The sequence below is a fragment of the Papilio machaon genome, chromosome 2 (genome assembly GCF_912999745.1).
Source record: "Papilio machaon chromosome 2, ilPapMach1.1, whole genome shotgun sequence".
Lineage (NCBI taxonomy): Eukaryota > Metazoa > Arthropoda > Insecta > Lepidoptera > Papilionidae > Papilio > Papilio machaon.
The window spans coordinates 3,105,275-3,125,406 of record NC_059987.1 but is presented as its reverse complement, the minus strand read 5'-3'; the positions used below and the strand labels follow the sequence as shown (position 1 = coordinate 3,125,406).

At 35.3% G+C, this 20,132-nt stretch overlaps 1 protein-coding gene across 4 annotated transcripts in view; it reads left to right on the top strand.

Moving 5' to 3' along the window:
* Nucleotides 1-20,132, top strand: part of LOC106717635 (cytosolic carboxypeptidase 1) — a 60,967-nt gene that overhangs the window by 33,703 nt on the left and 7,132 nt on the right. The gene's annotated exons all lie outside the window — the stretch shown is intronic.

Below are 20,132 nucleotides of genomic sequence, written 5' to 3'. Positions count from 1 at the left end.
TAATTCGAAAAAAATCTTCAGTATGAAAATATTATATAATATCGCTTAAAGAATTCACTAACTAATAATTAATAATACTAAACTTTCAGTCATGTACTTGTTGTTTTCTGTAATATTTGGATTTTTTTTTTTATTGATTAACTAGTAGTTGCCCGTGAATTCGTCCACGCACAATTTAAAAAATTAAGTAGTAAGTGTAGCTTCCCAATAGGGAAATAATTTTTCAAATAGGTTTAGTAGTTTCTGAGGCTATTCAATGCAAACAAACAAACAAGCTCTTTATATTAGTAAAGATTTCTTGCAAGAGTAATTACAGTTAAAACGATTTAATTAGTTACAGTTGAGCGTCGGTGGCTCTGGGGTTAGGCACTAGACTTGTAATGTGCAGGTCCTGGGTTTGAATCCCGCCACGTACCAGTGTCTTTCGATTCCTGATATACGTATGTACATTATCCGACGTTCCTACGATTAGGAAATTTAAAAATATGTGTTAACTCAACCAACCCGCACTGGGCAAGCGTGGTTGACTATGGCCTATTCATCGCTAACATAGGGTAGGCTCCGAACCCTCCGTGGTGACGTATAGTGAGCTGATGATGATGATTCAATATATCCAATCATTTACATAATTATAATTCATTTATTACATTCGTAATGAATGAATTTAACAATTTTTACGATTAACATTGACAGTATGCAAATTTATGTCGATTTATAAATCTTGCATTTTTATAAATGATTCATCCATAATAAATCAACATCTATATGGAATGAATATGACACTACTGTTGAAACTTTTTTGATGCAGGCATAATCTTAGTATTCTAAGAGATATCACACCGACATTTTTATTCCAATGTTTGTTATTCTCGGAATATTGCGACTCAATATCGTCTTAATCTACCGTATACGTTGATAAACATACTCTTATATTGCAGACTACCTATCCACGTACAAGGCACTACATTACAATAATTCATTTCTTAGTATTCGTTTCGTTATTCATATGGTCATAAAAAACTCAATCGCCGGCGGCCACTTGTTCGATGATTACACCAAATCTATATGTGAAACAAAGGAACGCATTTATCAATCACAATGCGAATTATAATACATCGTAACATGAAAGCCCTTTCTTGCCTCGTTTTTTATCAACCCCCTTCTTTCCATTCAATACACTTTATTTATAGGAAGGCCTCCCACAAAGTTGTCTTAAGATCTGTTGAAATTGCTCTACTACATGGAATGAGGCTTTCAAAATATATTAGAGTCCTACAATAAACATTTACACCTAAGAGTATTAAAGTGCAATATTTACGTATGGCTCTTTGGCCAGGGCTGTTACTTGGAGAAAATTAAATTATTTTGAATGCAAAAACATGTAAAATTTTTAAAGAATATTTTGTGGAAGTAGTTGCATACATTTCTTTCACAGCAGATGACGTGGTTGTCTCCCATTTCAATACATTTTACAAAGACCTTATGCCAATGATACACCCTGCTAATCATATAATGGTCTACAAACTAGAATTGTTCATTTAAAGTTCTAAAGTGTATTATTTTATTTCTTTACTTATTTGCTTAGCAACACTTTAGTATAATCTGAGGCATCCATTAGTTCGTCTGTCTCTTAAATTACGCAGAACAAGACATGGACCACATTAGTTCGAAAGCTCTGACTACGGCTGTGTTTATTTACCCGCATTATTTTTTGCAATTAGTTCCTTGTGTAATTAACGTTTATCGTCTCATTAGCATTGCTAGCCGCTGCGTGAGATACTTTACTGGTCGCTCTAATTTATAGCTATACTAAATTACTGACTTTGTTTTTTTTAATGGATTAAGTGAATTAAATGTAAACAACGTTACAGTAAGGGCACGATTGGGTGGTCTATATTCTAAATCTTGAGATACTGCATCGAATCCGAAAAAGCGTAACGATAAGTTTTTTAGTAGGTTGAATTGCATCCATTCGTTGGGTCATCGAATAATACTCTTAATTAAGAGAAAGTTCATACTTATGTTATTAATCAACGTAGGAATTGGTAGATTACAAGATTAAAAATAAAAGCTAAAAGAGAGCAGCTAAATAAGAGCCTTATGGGATAAAAATATTTGTAATATTTTTTATGGATTCGCGAGAACCCGTTAAAATATTAACAAACAAAGAGCAGTCGAACGCAAAGGGTCTGAACGTTAGATGTGGTCTGAAATAAAAGCAATTAGAGCGCATTGGATAGTTGAAAGCCGCCGGCCACCGAGCGTTCGGCGCTCGCACGGTTTCAGCCGCCACGTTAATTGGTAAGGCCACGTATTTGTCCAGCCACAAGTCCTCAAGCCTTGAGACACTCGTCTTGCCCCTACTCTCCTTACTAGCCCGCAACGCTCCCTTACTCTATTTCTAAAAATAATACTAAATATATATTTAGTAGCTCATTGTATTCGCTATACAAGACACTGCACTTAACTTGAAACGAACAAAGATTGAATTGCATTAAACCATTCAAGATTCATTTTTAGATTTCTATTTAATCTCGTCCCAGCGATGCCTATCGTATTCGTTTACATCGGATGACTTACAATTGGACGGAGTCTGTAAAATAAAATTCACAGTTTTATTTATAGCAAAAAAACATCGAGATATTATTTTAATAGCTGCAAAAGGAACAAAAGTGGCGAGATCTGAATGATACGGCCAGACTTTTTTTCGTTCCGATGATGTTAATTCGCTTCGCAGGCTTAAATTGAACGACTGCATGACTTTGATGTTTGACTGATAGCAACAATGGGACCCCACAGGCTGACTATGTGAAGTTCTTGATATGATAATCAAAGATTAACGAATCCACGTTAGTAAATATATTTTAATTTACGTAGTCTCACTTACCGTCGGATGTCTAATTTATAAAGTGTGTTATTAATAGTTTCTAAGTTAAAATTTCAATTGATCCAAACTTAAGTAAGTTCTATATTGTAATTCAATAAGCTAATCATCGCTCCAGATTGTTGTTAAAAGCCTTTTGTAGCTACTTACTGGGATTAAAATGATCCTGGTATATCGTTAATTAGGGCGGTACACCGGCGTGGTGGTCTAACGTACTGCGCTGCGCACGGTGTTAAGTTTCGCCTGCCCGATACTTATCTACGAAACCGATCGCGATAAAAACTAACACACTGTAACGTAATCTAAAGTAAACTAATAGTTTGCCGGCTAAAGAGTTATGATCCTTACTTTACTCTTTAGTTAATAGGTAGTTGACTGTAATTTTTAAAATGTAGTAACGTTGCTTGAACGGCTATTTTCTAAAGTATACGACGTTTCTTTACAATCAGATGAAATTATACAACTTATATGAAGGTTTAGGTTATGGGTCACTCTCAAAGAAATGCTCATTAAATCCCAAGCATTGTAGGTACTTTATTTGTAAAGAATGCAAAAAGCTAAAGTTCTACGTCCTTACCCGTGTATCTCTTGTATAAATCTGCAGAATAACGGAATGAACCGGTTGCCATAAAAATGCACTCGAAATACCGGATATAATAAATATATATGTCTACTGTATGTGATTCATCTTCTAACGCCTAGCTAACGTTGAAAGTCAGTAAATGTTTCTTATATACTCGTACACCTAAGTTAATTCCAATAGCCGGTCTAAGCTTCCGTTCACAGTTAAAGGAAGTGTCGGTTTATTTGCGTTACAATTTAATTGCATCATATAATTGTTATATTATTTACATATTACTATATTTTTATGACGCTTTTATAAACGTAATAAGTTTATTAAACTTTCATATATAACACCACTAGCTATCGCCCGCGACTCCGTCCGCCCGAAATAAAAAAAACATAATATGAGTTCTTCCAAACTATGTTCTATATCTGTGCCAAATTTCATCAAGATCCGTTGTGCCGTTCCGGAAATACCTTCAAACATCCATTCATCCATCCATCCATCTAAACATTTGCATTTATAATATTAGTAAGATTATGTTACTTTGTTAACGTACAATGTTCATTTCGTCAAACGCATATAATATTTTATTTTACCCTGTCTTGATTGTATTTTTTGTAAAACTCATCAGTACTTACTATATTTATCGAGCTCACTTCACATGAAATTAAAAACGTTATACGACAAAATAAACGTATACATTGAAGTCGGTAACATGTTTTCTTGCTTTGTATATTTAATTATGTTTATTTTTTCTTATATGATTACAGCCTAAATATTGCAAATTATAGTGTTGAGCATCTGTAATCGCTTTGAATTATGCAATTAGGACTTGCACGCGGCCTCGGTAAGGATTGACATTGTTAATATCGTCTGAGAAATGTTGTCCATTATCCTTATATAAAGAATCATTATATAATAATATTTCTTAGCTTTGTTTTAAAATGACGCATGATGTATAATTGAACATCGCAGAACCAGCAAATTAGCAATACATTTTGATTCACGGAAGTAATCTTTTTTCGATGTGTAATATCTACTATGTTGGACACCTTGTTATACATGTATAAAAGTATGCGGGATTTTATATCTATGTATATATCTTATATATATAAAAGAAAGTCGTGTTAGTTACACTATTTATAACTCAAGAACGGCTGAATCGATGTGACTGAAAATTTGTGAACAGGTAGCTTAGAACCAGGAAAAGGACATAGGATAATTTTTACCCCGTTTTTTTTATTATTTTTATTCCGCGCGGACGGAGTCGCGGGTAAAAGCTAGTTATTTATATATACTACTAAATTTAGTAAGGTTTTCTAGTTGCTGCAGTATTCAAAGCCAGAACACGATATATTTGAGTGTGAATAATTCCATCATACCGTAACCGACGCAATGATGTAACGATGAGGTCATTACGATTGTCCGAACATTCGTATCTTATTTTTTGGACTCATCTACAACTTTTTTGGAGACCTTTCGTACAGCAACAATTTCTTACAAAGTGCTTTTGATGACTTATTTTTTTTTTCTTATATTGAAGTGTTAACCGGAACTGAAAATTTGTTAGGGTGAAAATTAACACAAGCAATGTAAGTACAATTTAAATCTTACTATCTTACTTAATATTATAAATCCGAATGTTTGGATGGATGGATGGATGTTTCTTAGAAGGTATCTCCAGACGGGCTCAATGAATCTTAATGAAATTTGGCACAAATGTAGAACATAGTTTAGAAGAACATATAGGCTACTTATTAAGTTTTTTTTAATTCCGCGCGGATGAAGTCTCCGGCGAAAGCTAATCTGTTTAATAAAACAGGATAATGTTACGTTATTTTTATATAAATAATATATGATTACTACAATTCCAAGAATGTTTACAATTGATCTTACTTTCAGTAAAATGGAACGTAAATAACAATTGTTTCCCATTTACATTCATTATAATCCAAAATATGTGAATGTTTGAGATTTCTTTCTTCCTCATGTAACCTCTCCATACAAACGTTTAAATGGCACATAAATGCACATATACAAGTCTAATTATATTCTTTTAGTTATTATCATCTGATTAGGAACAAAATGTTAATTTAACTCGTTAATATTTTGATCTCGATGTAGTCGATACTATACGTTGTATTCATACCACCATATTTAACGTTTCAGATGTTAGCCAAGATTTTCAACAAATACAAAATAAAAAGTAAAGTTCTGAACAGGAATGCTGTAATAAACAATCAGAACAAGTCACTTGTGAGATATCGGGATGGAGTATGAAACGGGTAAATAAAATTTTTATTATCTTTCGAAGTCTCAGGGAAATAAAACTAAGGCTAGACGCACACTTGCTCTATACACCGCGTGGCGAAAGAACGCAAGATTTGTAACATGGGGTTTTCAAAATGTATTGCGCGCACGTTGAGATAAATCAGGACAGGGAGGATTGTCTGTGATAAGTCACAACTTATTTGCACTGCAACGATTTATATTCTTTTTGTATAATGTCAGAGAGTATTGATTCATAAATTATAGGTAAAACCTTTATTTTTATTTTTTCATCGAAAAGTTTTGTCCCTTCGGTGCGCGGAAAACAAACTTATGTGAGTACGTGACCTAACTTGTTTAATTACGTACAGGTTGCGTAACTTCGTAATCGATATTTATACTTCGTGTAGACCTTCTTGATCCATAGTTGCGGACAGTCCGCACGGTTTTTGCTTTTAAATTCACAGCGTGCAATCACGCTGAATAGATTTCTTGTCAGACAAAAGAGCGCGGTCCAATTAAACTTAAAAAATGATTTTTTTGTTACTCCGATATAAAACAATCTATAATTACTTGAATGGGATATGAAATTGGTAGCTTAGTATTATGTTTTTTTAGGCACGTTCGTTATATTTTCAGCCATGACGTAAATCCTATTGAACCTTTTCCACAGTTCATTCAATATAAGATTTTATATCAATAAAAAAATTCAGTCCAGCGTAGCTATGATGGGCTTACTCTTATCGTTTTATTTCTTACGAAAATACATTCATACGTCTACATAAATCATGGTTTTTTTTATTAATCTCGCAGATTTTTTACAGCCAAAAAGAACAATACAGCATTTCGTAAGGTATTTTTATATCTCCGCGTTGTCGAACTTTAATTGGATAGTTAAATAACACTTTATAAAATAAAGACCTGAAGCGTGATGTTTGACAATTAACATTTTTATTATCTGCATAAATGCCGCACACGGTAATCCTTTTCACGCTTAATATTTGTGTGAGTGGTGTTAATTGTTTTCGATAAACTATTCTGAGCACAGATTATGTAAGAGTTCACTGTACAACTAAAACAAAAAAGCTACGACGAATGCACTCTTTTAACCGTTATACTTTTTATATCAATATTGAGAGATTGTTATCAAAAAATATAAAAATATGTAAAAGATAGATATAAAATATGAGAGAAAAAAAATATATAAACAGAATATAATGTAATTTAGTGGTTATAAGAAGTGTACAAGAAACCTACGACCATAATCTTTCAATAAGTGTACTCTGTTTTCCTTTAATGTTTAAAATTTAAAAATGAACACATTATGAATTTTCTTTCATTTATATAAATCTATTTCCGGTATGTATCTTAAGTTTAAAGTACTCCATCCATCATCATCTAAATTAATTTACTATTATTAATAGTGGCGCTATAGACGTTATGATGTATTATTAGTTAATAAATCTCACAAAGCTGAGTAGAAATGTTTCCGTCTGAATGTTCTCTAGAATATAAGTGTAAATTAATCACCTACCTGACATACCTTCTCGTTAGACTTGCTAGAAATCCAAAGAATCATTAATTACAATGAGATTTGACGTAAAATGTTACGCCTAGTAGTACTTCAGCGATAGAAATGAATTAGGTATATCTTCAGTTAAAGCTATAAGAAATTTTTTTTTTCTTTTCATGTATAAACTTTGAATTTCTCACGCAAAATAATTCATTCTTTAAAGACTTATGAGAGTATATCCTGCTATAAATTAATCTTAGTTTTCATACACCAATAACGTGGATAAGACGTCCGTTAACGAAAGGGCTGGTCAGTAAACTTGTAATATTAAATAATTTTTATTTTGTTATACTAATACATTGTATCTAATAATTCATATAAATACAAACGTTTAAACTAGGAATATGATAGTGCTATAGCTATCAAGTATAAATCAAAAACTGTTATCGGAAAATTTTGAGAAAGACGTTTATTGAAACTAATATGTAGAACTTTGCTCTCAAGGATTACGGCCGATTATGTTTTTCTATTTACTGTCCATGACCTGAAGAGGTAGCTCTTGGTTTTGTGCAAAATTCTGATTGTAAGAATATAATATATTTGTATAATTATGCACACAAATTAACATAAATATTCATTGAAACATACGAGGAATAAGTCAATCAAATTATATAAATAATTTGTTTGCTTAGAACAATATTCCTTTGCACCACGATTTGAAACATACAAAATAATTTATAGACGAGTATACAGAAAATATTACCATTATTCTGAACAATATATTTTGTTTACTGCGCTGTCTGTTTAACAGCTCATTTAAAAGTATAATATTCACGTGTGGTTGAGGTAAGAGGCATGCTTTTCGCGGGACAAAATCGTGAGCGAGACACCATTAAGGTTAGCGGAATCGGCATTTGCATGCTCGCTGGCTTTATATTACGAGGCTCTTCACCGTACCTTATGACAGTTCCTAAATGTAGCGGTAAATCTTATGATGAATTTGCAACTGAACCTGTGCAATACGCTTATAGTTACAAGCAAATATGTTGTCACTGTATTTCCTGATAATTTGATACGACGCCCAGTTTCTGAAAGATATGTCCTACTCATTAATAAATGCACGTTTCGTTCTAAAAAAGCAGACTTTTAGGTGTTTGAATACATACAGAGACATACTAGAAACATGTAAAACTAAATATTTGTCTTGGCGTAGGAATCTTTACTCAAACTCGCGAAAAGTCATGTGAACTTTACGCACTGGAACAATACATGTTTAAACATGATCTATTTAAGTGTTCTTACATAGTGCCTTTAATTCGTAGAATTCATAACCTACAATATTGAAATGATTCATTATCTTATAATAAGACGTCTTGTTCGTAACCGACTAGTTTATTTAATAAGGTTGTGTTGGGTTTGCGGGGTACCGATCCATCTCATTGTCGACGTGACATCAGTGGTTATGTGTTTAAGCAATTATAGGTCGGGAAATTGCCTGCAAAATAGGACAGAATAAAGGAACCTTTACACTGCTACTGTCCAGTATACACTGAGTAAAGGTTTCTTTAGCTTTTTACGATTTTAATGTAGTTCTGTGTGGTAAAGATTGTTCCTCCGGAATTGTAGAAAACCATCCTATACATTATTAGGATTTCTTCAGATTTCTATCTGCGGCTTCTGGCGCTGCTAACAATATGTATTTTGTTGACGAAATCGACATTGTCTTAACGTACCGACCTGTCCCTCAACTTGACCTAGCATTACTGTTAAATTATCGTCTTCCTTACTTTTAGACGATAAATGGCATAAGGTCTAACCTTTTGTTCGATATTCGCGAAGAACGAATATTTACTTCGCCGTTATTTAGTCGTGGGACTTAGTTTGTGTAAGGGCGCCCTAAGGCCTGTTTCCCGTTATAATTGGGTAGTGAGCAGCGCACATGGGCGAGGTGTCAGAGCGTTAGAGTGGGCCATGGGAACGCCCCAATACCACCTATAATTTCCCTCGATGCCCAATCCAACAACCCTCAATCACGATTGCGTTTAGCTAAATAAGTATTTTCAACTCGCTAAAGAAGAAAAGCAAAATAACATTGTAATAACCTATTTATAGCATGATTAAACACATTAAAAATCTGATTAAAGTAACAAGGCGATGCGGTCGTGTAATGTCGGTGTTGCTGTCCCTTTAAATGTTCCATAATTCTCGCAATAACGAGTTGCGTCTCGCCGGCCGAAGCGGCTTATGGTTTTGTGTCTAGGGGAAAAAATATTGGTCAGTCATGTTTAGGTTCTTACTAAAATTGAATTGGCTTTAATTAATTTTACTCTTTAATTTCTTAGAAGTTTAATTAGGATTTATTATTGTATACTTAAATTTTAAGCATGGTACCAAATACAAACTTTCCCAATTTTTTGTCAGTTCCATTCTATTTCCAGTTTCTTATTATCCTACTATGAAGGTCAAATTTAAATCAAATTAACTGTACTTTTGAATTTATATCATTCCAACAGGGTAGAGTTTCACAAATTCATATTTAATCAATAAAGATGACAACGCATTAAGAAATAGGTACCTTAAATTATTTTGTAAAGTCTGTTGAGTTCACTATATATTTTAAATTTTATTTTTAGTAAATGTTTCACTTCACTTTTGGTTGGAATTATATATAAAAAATAACAAGAAACAGCAAAAAAGTCGTAAAACAATATAAATTAAGACGATATGAAATCGGGATGAGCGATAAAATTCTTAGAGTGAACCGCAAAAATAAAAACACGATTCTCTACAAAACTATAGTAAACACGTTCACTTCGCAGCTTTAGCTTTCCAGCTTCGATAAGCGCATTACAATTCCTTTTACGGCCGTTGAAAAAACAGAGTTATGATGTGTGATTTACTCTCTTATAGGTTCAAGGTTGCGAGCGTGATTTTGAAATATCATAAATCCAATCGGCGAAGCTCATCCGTAGCGCAGATCGTTGTTTTCTCACGAATACCCGACGCACGCCAACACTAAAGAAAAGCTCTTATTCAATAACATTTAAGTTCTATTATACCTTGTGTTTGCAAAAAATGCATAAAAAATATTTACTTTTATGTATTTTATAAGTGTTTTGTTTGCGTGCCGTGTTTAGCATCGATCGATGTGATCCTTTGTTATCCGTGTTGACATTGTAAATATTTGCCTGGAATCACAAAACACGGAGATAAAATCGGGTATAGTAAAGTTGTCTCAGTAGGCTCTAAGATCTAACTATTTAGTTATCATTCACTCTGGCATTTTAACGCCTGTAATCGATGTAGAGTAAAAACAAGGACAAGTTAATAATTAAGCGCGAGGTTTAACTCAAGTTCTAAAACCTTATTTGCTACTCTTTGAAAGTTATCTACTAGACGGAAATAAACTGAAGATCGTTCAGGTTTTAGAGCTGAACTGTGTTGATATTATTACTTCATCTTGTTATCAAATCTACCAAGTATCATTTAAAATTAATTGATTATGTTGCTCAAACAAGCTTTATTCGTTAAGTACAAGTTTAAAATTCTTTACCTACTGGAATTTCTTTTATAATTACAACATAAAAAGTGTGCTGTAATGGTCTTGGTGTACATCGGTTTATTTGTTCACAGCTAAGCAGACAGATTTGCTCACGTGCCACAGCCGCTAGTAAACAAAGAAAAACATCAGCCAGAGTATGCTATAACTATGCAGATACAGGCTGTTTCTTTTTCTTTAACGAGTCAAAGACGTGAAGCGTAACGTCAACCTTTAAATGTAATTGTGTACCGTTACTAAAAGAAGTAGGCTTGTTAAGGCATTGTCCAGGCGAAGAGTACGTGCAGAAACCATCGGCCTGGGAACATTGCCATCGCATTGACGTTCGCACCGCTCGAAGCTCTCGGCTCGCAGCGTGGCTAAAGCTCAATTGCACAATTAGCTCTGCCACCATTTGTTGTTCTATCGCTTTCCGGATTCCCTCGGGATTGCTTTACAAATGCTTGCGGTCGACTCATCACAACAAATGAAACGGTCGCCATAATAACCGCGAACGATCTAGTAATATCAAGTCATTGTTGTAGCTATTATTCCAAGTATGATTCAGTACTTGCCAACTCTAGCGGTACAGAGTTATAAGTTGATATTACGTAGAATGTTATTTGACGTTACTGTTCACTTTATTAAAAAGGATTTTACAAAATGTCCTCTTTAAAAGCATAATTAAACTTCAAACTCTGAAATGAACCGTGAGCAAAAAAATGTTTTGTATCAAAAATGTCCACAACAAAACATCAAGAACCTGTAGTGAAGGTTATGGTCGTAAGAAATGGTTTTTCTTTCTCAAACGCTAACACGTCCGCGACTCGTGAAGGGCGAAGGAACGTTCTCACCTTAAATAATGTTCCAAGGATGGGCCCATCAACGCCCAGCAATTAAAGTCGCAGTCGGGACCTTCCGGGAAACTGGACAGGCCTTCCCGCGCCCTCTGCCCCGCCGCTCGTCAAACCTGCGTACGTCGCAAAACGACCACAAGTCCAAGAACCCACATCCACACAGTGAAAGACATGACTTACATGCGCAGCAAATCTCGTGATCGAAAGAAATGAATTTAAATTTAAAAATAGCTGCATAAAAATACCCACGTAGAGAAAAAAATGTATGTAACTGACATCAGTGCTCGTATGTTATCAAAGTTCTATGTTGTTAAGTTTTATTTGCTTTAAACGCGTATATAAATACGCGTAAATTTTCATCTCGGGATTAAATCTCAACGCTATATTTAAATTATTTATTTTGAAACGGCGAGAGTTTTATTTAAATCAGAGCAGAAGAAGAAATATATATAAATTTAACTAACGTGTTTGTGCTAAACATACGTTTCGGTCATTTTTTTTTTCCTCAAAGCTTGTTCGTAGTCATTTATCCGAATAACACTAAGCCACTCATAACAACGTAGCTGTAGATTAAACATTTCAGAAATACATTTGACCTCTGTAATCCCATTCAGATGTCCTTAATACTAGGCTGCCGCGGGTCTATTAAAGTCGTGCTGTTTGAGAGTATTCATGGACAAAACTAAGAAGCCATAAATAATGCGATGCGAATAGAGTCGGCTAATGAAATATGATGGCGGGGACCAGTGCGAGGTCCGTAATGCTGGGCGTCTGTACGCAGCGCCGCGAGCCCGGGTTCCACTCCGATTGTGCGCTATTTGTTCAGCAACAATGAATGGAACTATAAAACATAAATATTTAATTTAATGGACTAGACACGGATATTATTAAATTTGCTATAACTTTGCCTATCCTTGATTTATTTATTTAATTTAAAACTAACAACCCTAGGCTCTGGAAGCATAAACCATCTGTGCGAGGTTTTTTCTTCAAGTAATAATAGCGTCTATAATAAATTTACTAAGTTTTATTTGTAATGGAGGAAATCGTATTTTAATAAATAATTTTTGATTTTATAGCATTCAGAGGAAGAAGAATTTGCAAAAGTAAAAAACAATGTGGTAATGCATCAATAGTGTTGTTAATAATTCACATCCCATTGCTTTTTTTGTAATAAAATTATAGTTTTTTTGTGATATCTGTCTGTAAATTACGTATTCTAAGTTTAACTTAAGGGTCAATTCCACTGAAGCATATCTAAGTGGACAGCCAAGTGAAGTTGTAAAAAGTGTGTGTTTCCTGGATCACAGAGTATACAATGCTGACTGTCTTTGTTGCAACGCCTACAGTTCTTGTGAAATATTCAAATACACACTACAAACTTGTCCGCTCTATTATACATTGCCTGCAAATTGAACAGTTCGTCTTTGCGTCGCTAACACTGTTACAACCGATGTTGTGCAGAGAAACAACATGTATGGATTTTAATTACGATGGAAATTGTATGTCATATTCACGTCACATAATAAAAATCGAGACTTCGATGTGTTAAAAGGGTTACGCGTTTGGCTGACCATAAAAACACCGCAGTTGCTAAATAGTTTTGTGAATTAAAAAAAAAAATACTATTTTGTCAATTTATCGTATGGTTTAAAAGGATAAAAAAACTAAACTAGAACGTTGAAGTACGATGAGACTTGTCTCTTAACTCGGGCAAGTACAAAGGAGGCGGACCATGCAAATAGACGCGATGCCTCTTGCATCACAGCGGGCGACGGCGTCGGCGGCTGCGGCGGTGTCAACGACATCCAACCGCAAGTCATCGTGCCAGCGGCCAAGCGCGACTCGCTCGCCTAAAATGGTATTAAACGTCCCGAAAGCAGCACCATATTTAGTTATAATAGCACTTTAAATTGAATATGCTCCGGGCCTAAAAAACTGCAGTGAAATGCTTTGACGCGGGTCCGCTTTTGTAATAAAATTGATAATATCAGGCACAATTTCTTGAGCAATATTTTTTAATCTTCTTTTGTCAGTTTACTCTTTATTCTTGTAATATTTTTTAACACTAACCCGATGAGATGGACAGATCGTTCACCGTTTGTAAAAGATGTTGAATGCGCTCTAAATCTACGTTTCGTCATGTTTAGTTTTTCTTAAAAAATGATTGAGAAATGTCAAATGAAGAGGTATGTCATCGATACTTAATGAAATATAATCAGCGAACACAATCAGATACATTGAAATTGAATTATAATTCAATTTAAATACAAACATGAATGTAGTCGTTCCTTAAAATGAAATTAAATTATTTTCTTAACGAGATATGATCAAACAACGATATCGTTACAAAACCATAAACAAAAGGAATCGGATAATCGGATATAATCGGATATCGAGCGTCGTAAAGAAAATTCTCTTGTGTGTTTACGTCGTGCAGAATAATAGAGTTGTTAAATGGAAAAGAACATTCGTTCGCGGGAAGCGGTGGCTCACTCACGAAGGTCGTGCATCACGTGAACGAATCACAATGACGGTCGATTAAGTGAATCGTAGGGAATCGGCTCGGAAGTGTCTACCTGGTGAGGAATGGGGGGTGAGGGAGAGCTCGTCTATGACACTGTATCAAAGGTTCATCGCGGCCGCGGCCGTCACGAGCGCCAACTCGCGGAGTCACGTACAGTCGCGTGGACTACGTTAAAACGATGACATTAAGGTCTTTCCACACCTAAATACAAATAGAATTATTCTGTACAATTTTTACGAAGGGTTTTAAAATGCTATTGAAATAAAAATAAGAAAATATTTATAAGTAAGAAAATGTTACAATTAACTTAATTGAAAATATTTTGCAAATCGATTATTTCATTTTAAAGTAGTCACAAAGGTACCTCTTTATTTTATTCTCCTAAAATTTGTATCAGCTGATGCATCACCCGGATTTTTCTATAGCTGTTGGTTCTTATGAATGCAACCTAAATTTAAATATGTACAACTTTTTAAAAATGTTACGTGCCTAAACAATATTCAACGTTGTGTACGCAGCCTAGAGTTCACAAGTTCTCCAAATACAGACATTTGTGCACGTGACTGTACATCTCTTTGCAATGTTTATAAAATGCGCCGCAGACTTTATGTGCACGGCTTTATCTGACCACTTTATGTATGTTCGGTCCTCTGCGGCCCTTGTACTTATCGCTTCGCATCTATTTTAATTAATGGCCTCTTTATAATAATACTGGAATGTTTATAGTTTCACTCGGTCATCATATTGTACCTCGCCGGGACCACGATTGTATTAAACCTCTATTTATTTCATCGCATCGCCCGTAAAACGTAAAGTTTAATATTTTTATCGAAGAAGCAGCAAACTTTTCAAAGCTCACCTTCATTGGTTAAGCGATTTATGATCTCTAAGCGGAGGTCCGATGCTTTACGATAAAAACTCCTACCGAATTCGTATATCCACATGTATGGATGGATAATTGTTAGAAGGTATCTGGAGAACGGTTCAATGGATCTCGATGAAATTTGGCATAGATATAGAACATAGTCTGGAAGAACAAATAAGCTACTACTAATTGAGCTTTTTCTTTTTATTCCACGCGGACGTAATCGCGGGCGACAGCTAGTTTGTTTTAATTTCGTTAAACGTTCGTTAAAACGTTATTATTAGTTTTACACAGGTAGAGTGGCAAGGAATTGTTATTTCTGTTAGATTTGCGGGAATACAATACATAATACTTTTATAAAAAACAATACATTCAACTAAATTAATTCTATATTGATAAACAATTATACATATTTAAAATAATTATACATATTTTAAATTCTAAACATGATGAGATAATTATGTAAACAGCGTTTTATTGAAATCATTGAACACACAACATTAATTATAATACAATCGTTGTTATTTATTATTTATCACTTCCTACATCCTGATAGACATCCAGAGGGAGAGTTTTCCATATTTTAGGCTGTAAAGTTTCTAAATTTTTTCATTCTTAAGGCAATTACACTTTACAAATCCACTGTCTTAGCACCTATGAAATTCAGGCTTAGATCAACAATATTTATATTTTTGTAGTTAACATTCGACAAATACCAGTAATTTTTGTTCTATTACGGAGCTCATAATTTTTTATCCGAATTCGCGCAGCCTCCGAGAGTTTTGCTCGAAATTACACCACTAAAATTACGTAAGCAAAAAGAACAATTTTAAAAGGTCTACACGACTTATGACATAAGTACCAATGAATCAGAATTGAGGATTTGCTTCATGTATGATTTATTTCAGTACAACTTTGTGTCAAGGAGTGCTTTTACAATGTCGTGTAGTGCCGTGTTTAGCTGCATTCCGCCGGGACAGTCCGCGGAGAGGGTTGTGGTCATTGACCCGTGATACGACTAAACGCTCTGCTTCCGCCAACACCCGGCAAATCAAATCAATTAGCGCAACCAGCTAATGTTGGACCGTTACTGTCCCGCAATGACAACTTTGACTATAACAAAGTCTTTACTGATAATTCGATTGTATAACCATGTATACAAAGTTATTGTACATTGCCATTAATCTTTGTTATTAGAGTAATAGTGAAATTTATATAAATGATTAACTATAATACTGGATACATTCATTGCATTAATTTGTATCAGAGTTATATATTACCCTACATATTCATTACGCTTTTTTCTACTTGCGCACATTCTGCAGCTCCTATCGCCAATAATATTAACATACTATGAAACAATGCATTAATACCTCATATACAAGCTAGAAACGTGTGTTAATTTCAAAGGAAGGCATTTAATAAAGACGAACACGTCACGGTATTGGCAGCGCGTCGTCGGTGGCACCGGATGAGCACAGACCGGACGATTGTCTCGCGACCGTCGTAAATAACTCGCGCCGTGTCCGGTAGACCGGGGCACGCTCGAATACTGAATCGTCAGCTCCGCCACTCGGTGCTGACGAATACCGATGCCTGCGCCTTCTGCACGAGCACACTTCGAAAACCCCGGCTCCACCGATCGTCTCCGTTTATTAGCATGTCTTGTAACGAATAAACATGCGGTTTACTTCGTCGGATGAATCTAAAACGTCGAAAAACTAAGGCGCCCTACGTCCTCTCGGCGCTAGGCGCAGGAAGCGACGGTCGCGCGCGGCATACGGATGAGCTCGGCGTGTGCCCCGCACCGCGCCGGGGACTCATCTAAACGTCAGCGACGTCGATCCTACCATCGATCTCATGTAGCGACCCCGACGGAATCGTATGCATGCAAATAGCTGCGATCACAGCGAGCCGTTTGATTCCTTAAACGATCTAGGTGCGGGACTAAATTGCCTGCCAGCGATTAATTCCAGGCGAGGCACCAACAATGGACACGTGATATAAATAGCTCGAATAAATGTAATATGGCCTTTTTTCTTAGTCTATTTTATTGAGAGACCGCTGCGTTCGGAGGGTGCATCGAGGGCGGGTGTAGATCGTGCGAGCCGCAGCGTGGCCGGGGCCCGATAGCATCGCGCCGCGCACTCTATAAATAGATGGCAGACCCTTGAACCAGCCGCGGTCGTCACAGCACACCTCAAAAGGCCCCAACTGCACTTGTACATTTATCGCAATGCTTATTTTGTGTTGTTTGCTTGATTGATTTATCTTTGGCAAACAATTTACAAAGAAAACCTTTTACGCTCCAAATACCACTAAACAAACGTGAAATCAATATGAAGTGTAATCTTTTGTCAGCTATGTAGCAGACGAAAACAGCGACGGTAGCTTTTAAAGTGGGTCTTTCAATCACCTTATACATTAACTACCCCTGAAAAGTGTTTTTTTATTTAAATTTCTAACACCGTGTTGTGTACTGACAGCGTAGGTAGTACGCAGATGGGTGGGTACCGCAACAATTGTCCATACATCACGACGGGGCGAGCGTGGCGCGTCTTCTCGCTTGTTTGCTTTCATTCGCACAAGCGCACGACGGTTGCTTATTTTTTCATGGCTGATTAGAGTAAAAGATGCACAACCGGTCGAGGCGACGTGCGCTAGGGGACGGACGAAGGCCGCGTCGGGCTGCGCAAGCCCGCGGCGCCCGCGCCCTCGCGGTCGCATAGCCCACGTCTCCCGCTAATGATGCGCCTTCGTACTCCCCTAATTGGACGTACGCCGACCACTCGTCACCAGGAAAAAACCACCACAAGCGAACACATTGTTTCTTACCGTTTATACTCTCAGTCGTTAAAACGAACGTTTTACTTGCAATTTAAAGGTATTTAAGTTGGAGGCACGCGCATATCTCCACAATAATTTGTCAATGCAATTTTCATCCCTTTTTCCTTATAGATTTTTTGAGGTATGATTTAAAAAACAAATGACTTCCCAGGAAATTATTTTTTGGCAAAGCCGCTGAAATACCGTGAAATGAACGAGCCACGGTATGTAATTTGGTCCGTACTATTGTCGGAACATAATAGTCTTCTTCTTAAAATTAAATGCTATAAAGCCGTTAAAATTAATAATAATTAATCGTTCTTAGACCATACAAGCATTTAATAATTAAATAATTGTAAAAAAATAATGATTCTTAATAATTAGCTTGGTAGTTAAAATTAAAATCCGATTATAAAACAAATCTGTATAATTTAGCAAGTGTATTGTTGCTATGAATAGTTTTCAACTTTATTGCAAAAGTCTTTGCGAAACATATTTTAACGGGTCTGTAATTAACGTCCTCGAGCCTACGACACAAGAATTGCTCTGTAATAGCACCAGGTCGCAGTCAACCGTCGTAGATTGCTGATGTGCTTCACTCCACGCAAGCTCTGCCTACGAATAGCTGTAAGTAATAACACAACTGTTACTTTTACTTACAGTATCTAATACAATACAATGTTGATACGTATTAATTTTAATAAACTTTGAGCATCAGTTCAATCTAAAGTTTCCGTTACTTATGTACAAGCTAATAAGTGTTAAAACAACAAGAGCTTTGTGAAGCTTTCTCTATACTAAAATAAATCGTATGTATCTAACACCTGCGATCTTAATTAAACTAAGAGGTAAACTTAAAAGAGGAAATAAGCAAATACACGACGGTGTGCAATGTTAGACAACGTTTAAAATGTTGCATTCGTACTATTCCAAACTACACAAGTGAGTTAAGTACAAAAAAAAAGAAAACTTGAGAGGTGTCAAGGGACACCCGGATGGAACGAAGTTCCTTTCGATTAATTAGTGAAGGAACCAATGTTTATTCTATGAATAAAAAACTTAAGTCTTCACAAGAAGTACATTTTATTTCTATGAATTTTCGTTATATATTGTCACGTCGTTGCCATGGTGAAGTAGCGCTCATTCGTCGTTAACATACTATAGCAAAAAGTGTCGTGACAACTTTTCGTAAGAATTTTTTCCGTCTAGCCCCCTTTCACAACGCGCGATAAGGAACTTCGTTCCAAAAAAAATATTAATACAGAAGCCATAATGCTGCTTTAGAAATAACTTTGTGATAAAAGAATCAAATATATTAAGTTTATTCCATTGTTATGTGGGTTTAAACCCATAGGAATACCCAAATTTACGACCGACAATACCACATCCTGTATCCTTCGATGTAACGAAATAACTGTCGATATTATGCAAAAGAAGTTTTTTTTTAACACATAGATATAAAATATATTTGAATTAATTTATTTTATCCGGCGTAAGATTGTCTTAATTCATTCCCGGTTTGTTCTCGGTTTGTTTGTGTTGCATAGTTCTTTAACAGTTTTTATTGTTCGTCTCGATCCGGCGCCGGCACATGACACACGCTTTGGATTCACTCTGCAATTTATTACTTTTCAACCAATTAAACCTGTAGTATTATAATGTGTTAAGAAGATACATTAAATGTACACATCGCGTATCGACTGTGGCAGCTTAATAAGCGATCGCAGACTTTCAACCTGTAATTTATAATGAAGGATTTAAATTCGAAAACGATAGCTAACGTGTTTCGTGAATGTTTCGAAATTAAGATGAACGCGAAATTAGAGCAAACTTAGTTGTTTTATTATTTTTAACCGACTCTACAACAGAGATTCTCTAAAAAGGAAGTTTGTTCGTACGTTTTGTTTCTAAAATGCGAATGAAATTTTACTGACCGGAAAAGTTAGCACAATAAGAAATAACATAAAATGTAAATTGGAATTGAAAATATATCTGGGGACCAAAACATTTTTTATACATGAGAAATTGGATGCATTAACAGATTTTTCTGTTGCACAGAAATTTGAAAAACTGCATTAATATAAATTAAAAGATTCCTAAGTACTTTCTTAAATTTAATTTTGAAAGAGTGATTGAAAAAAGTGATAACTTATTTTATGACATGTTTTATTCCTGTATGACCGTAATGACGTCATAAAGTACAATAATAAAATAACACAGTGCGCAGGAATACTTGAGCTCCATCTTATGTCCCAGGTCGCGTCGAGCTGCTACGTGGTCAGCAAT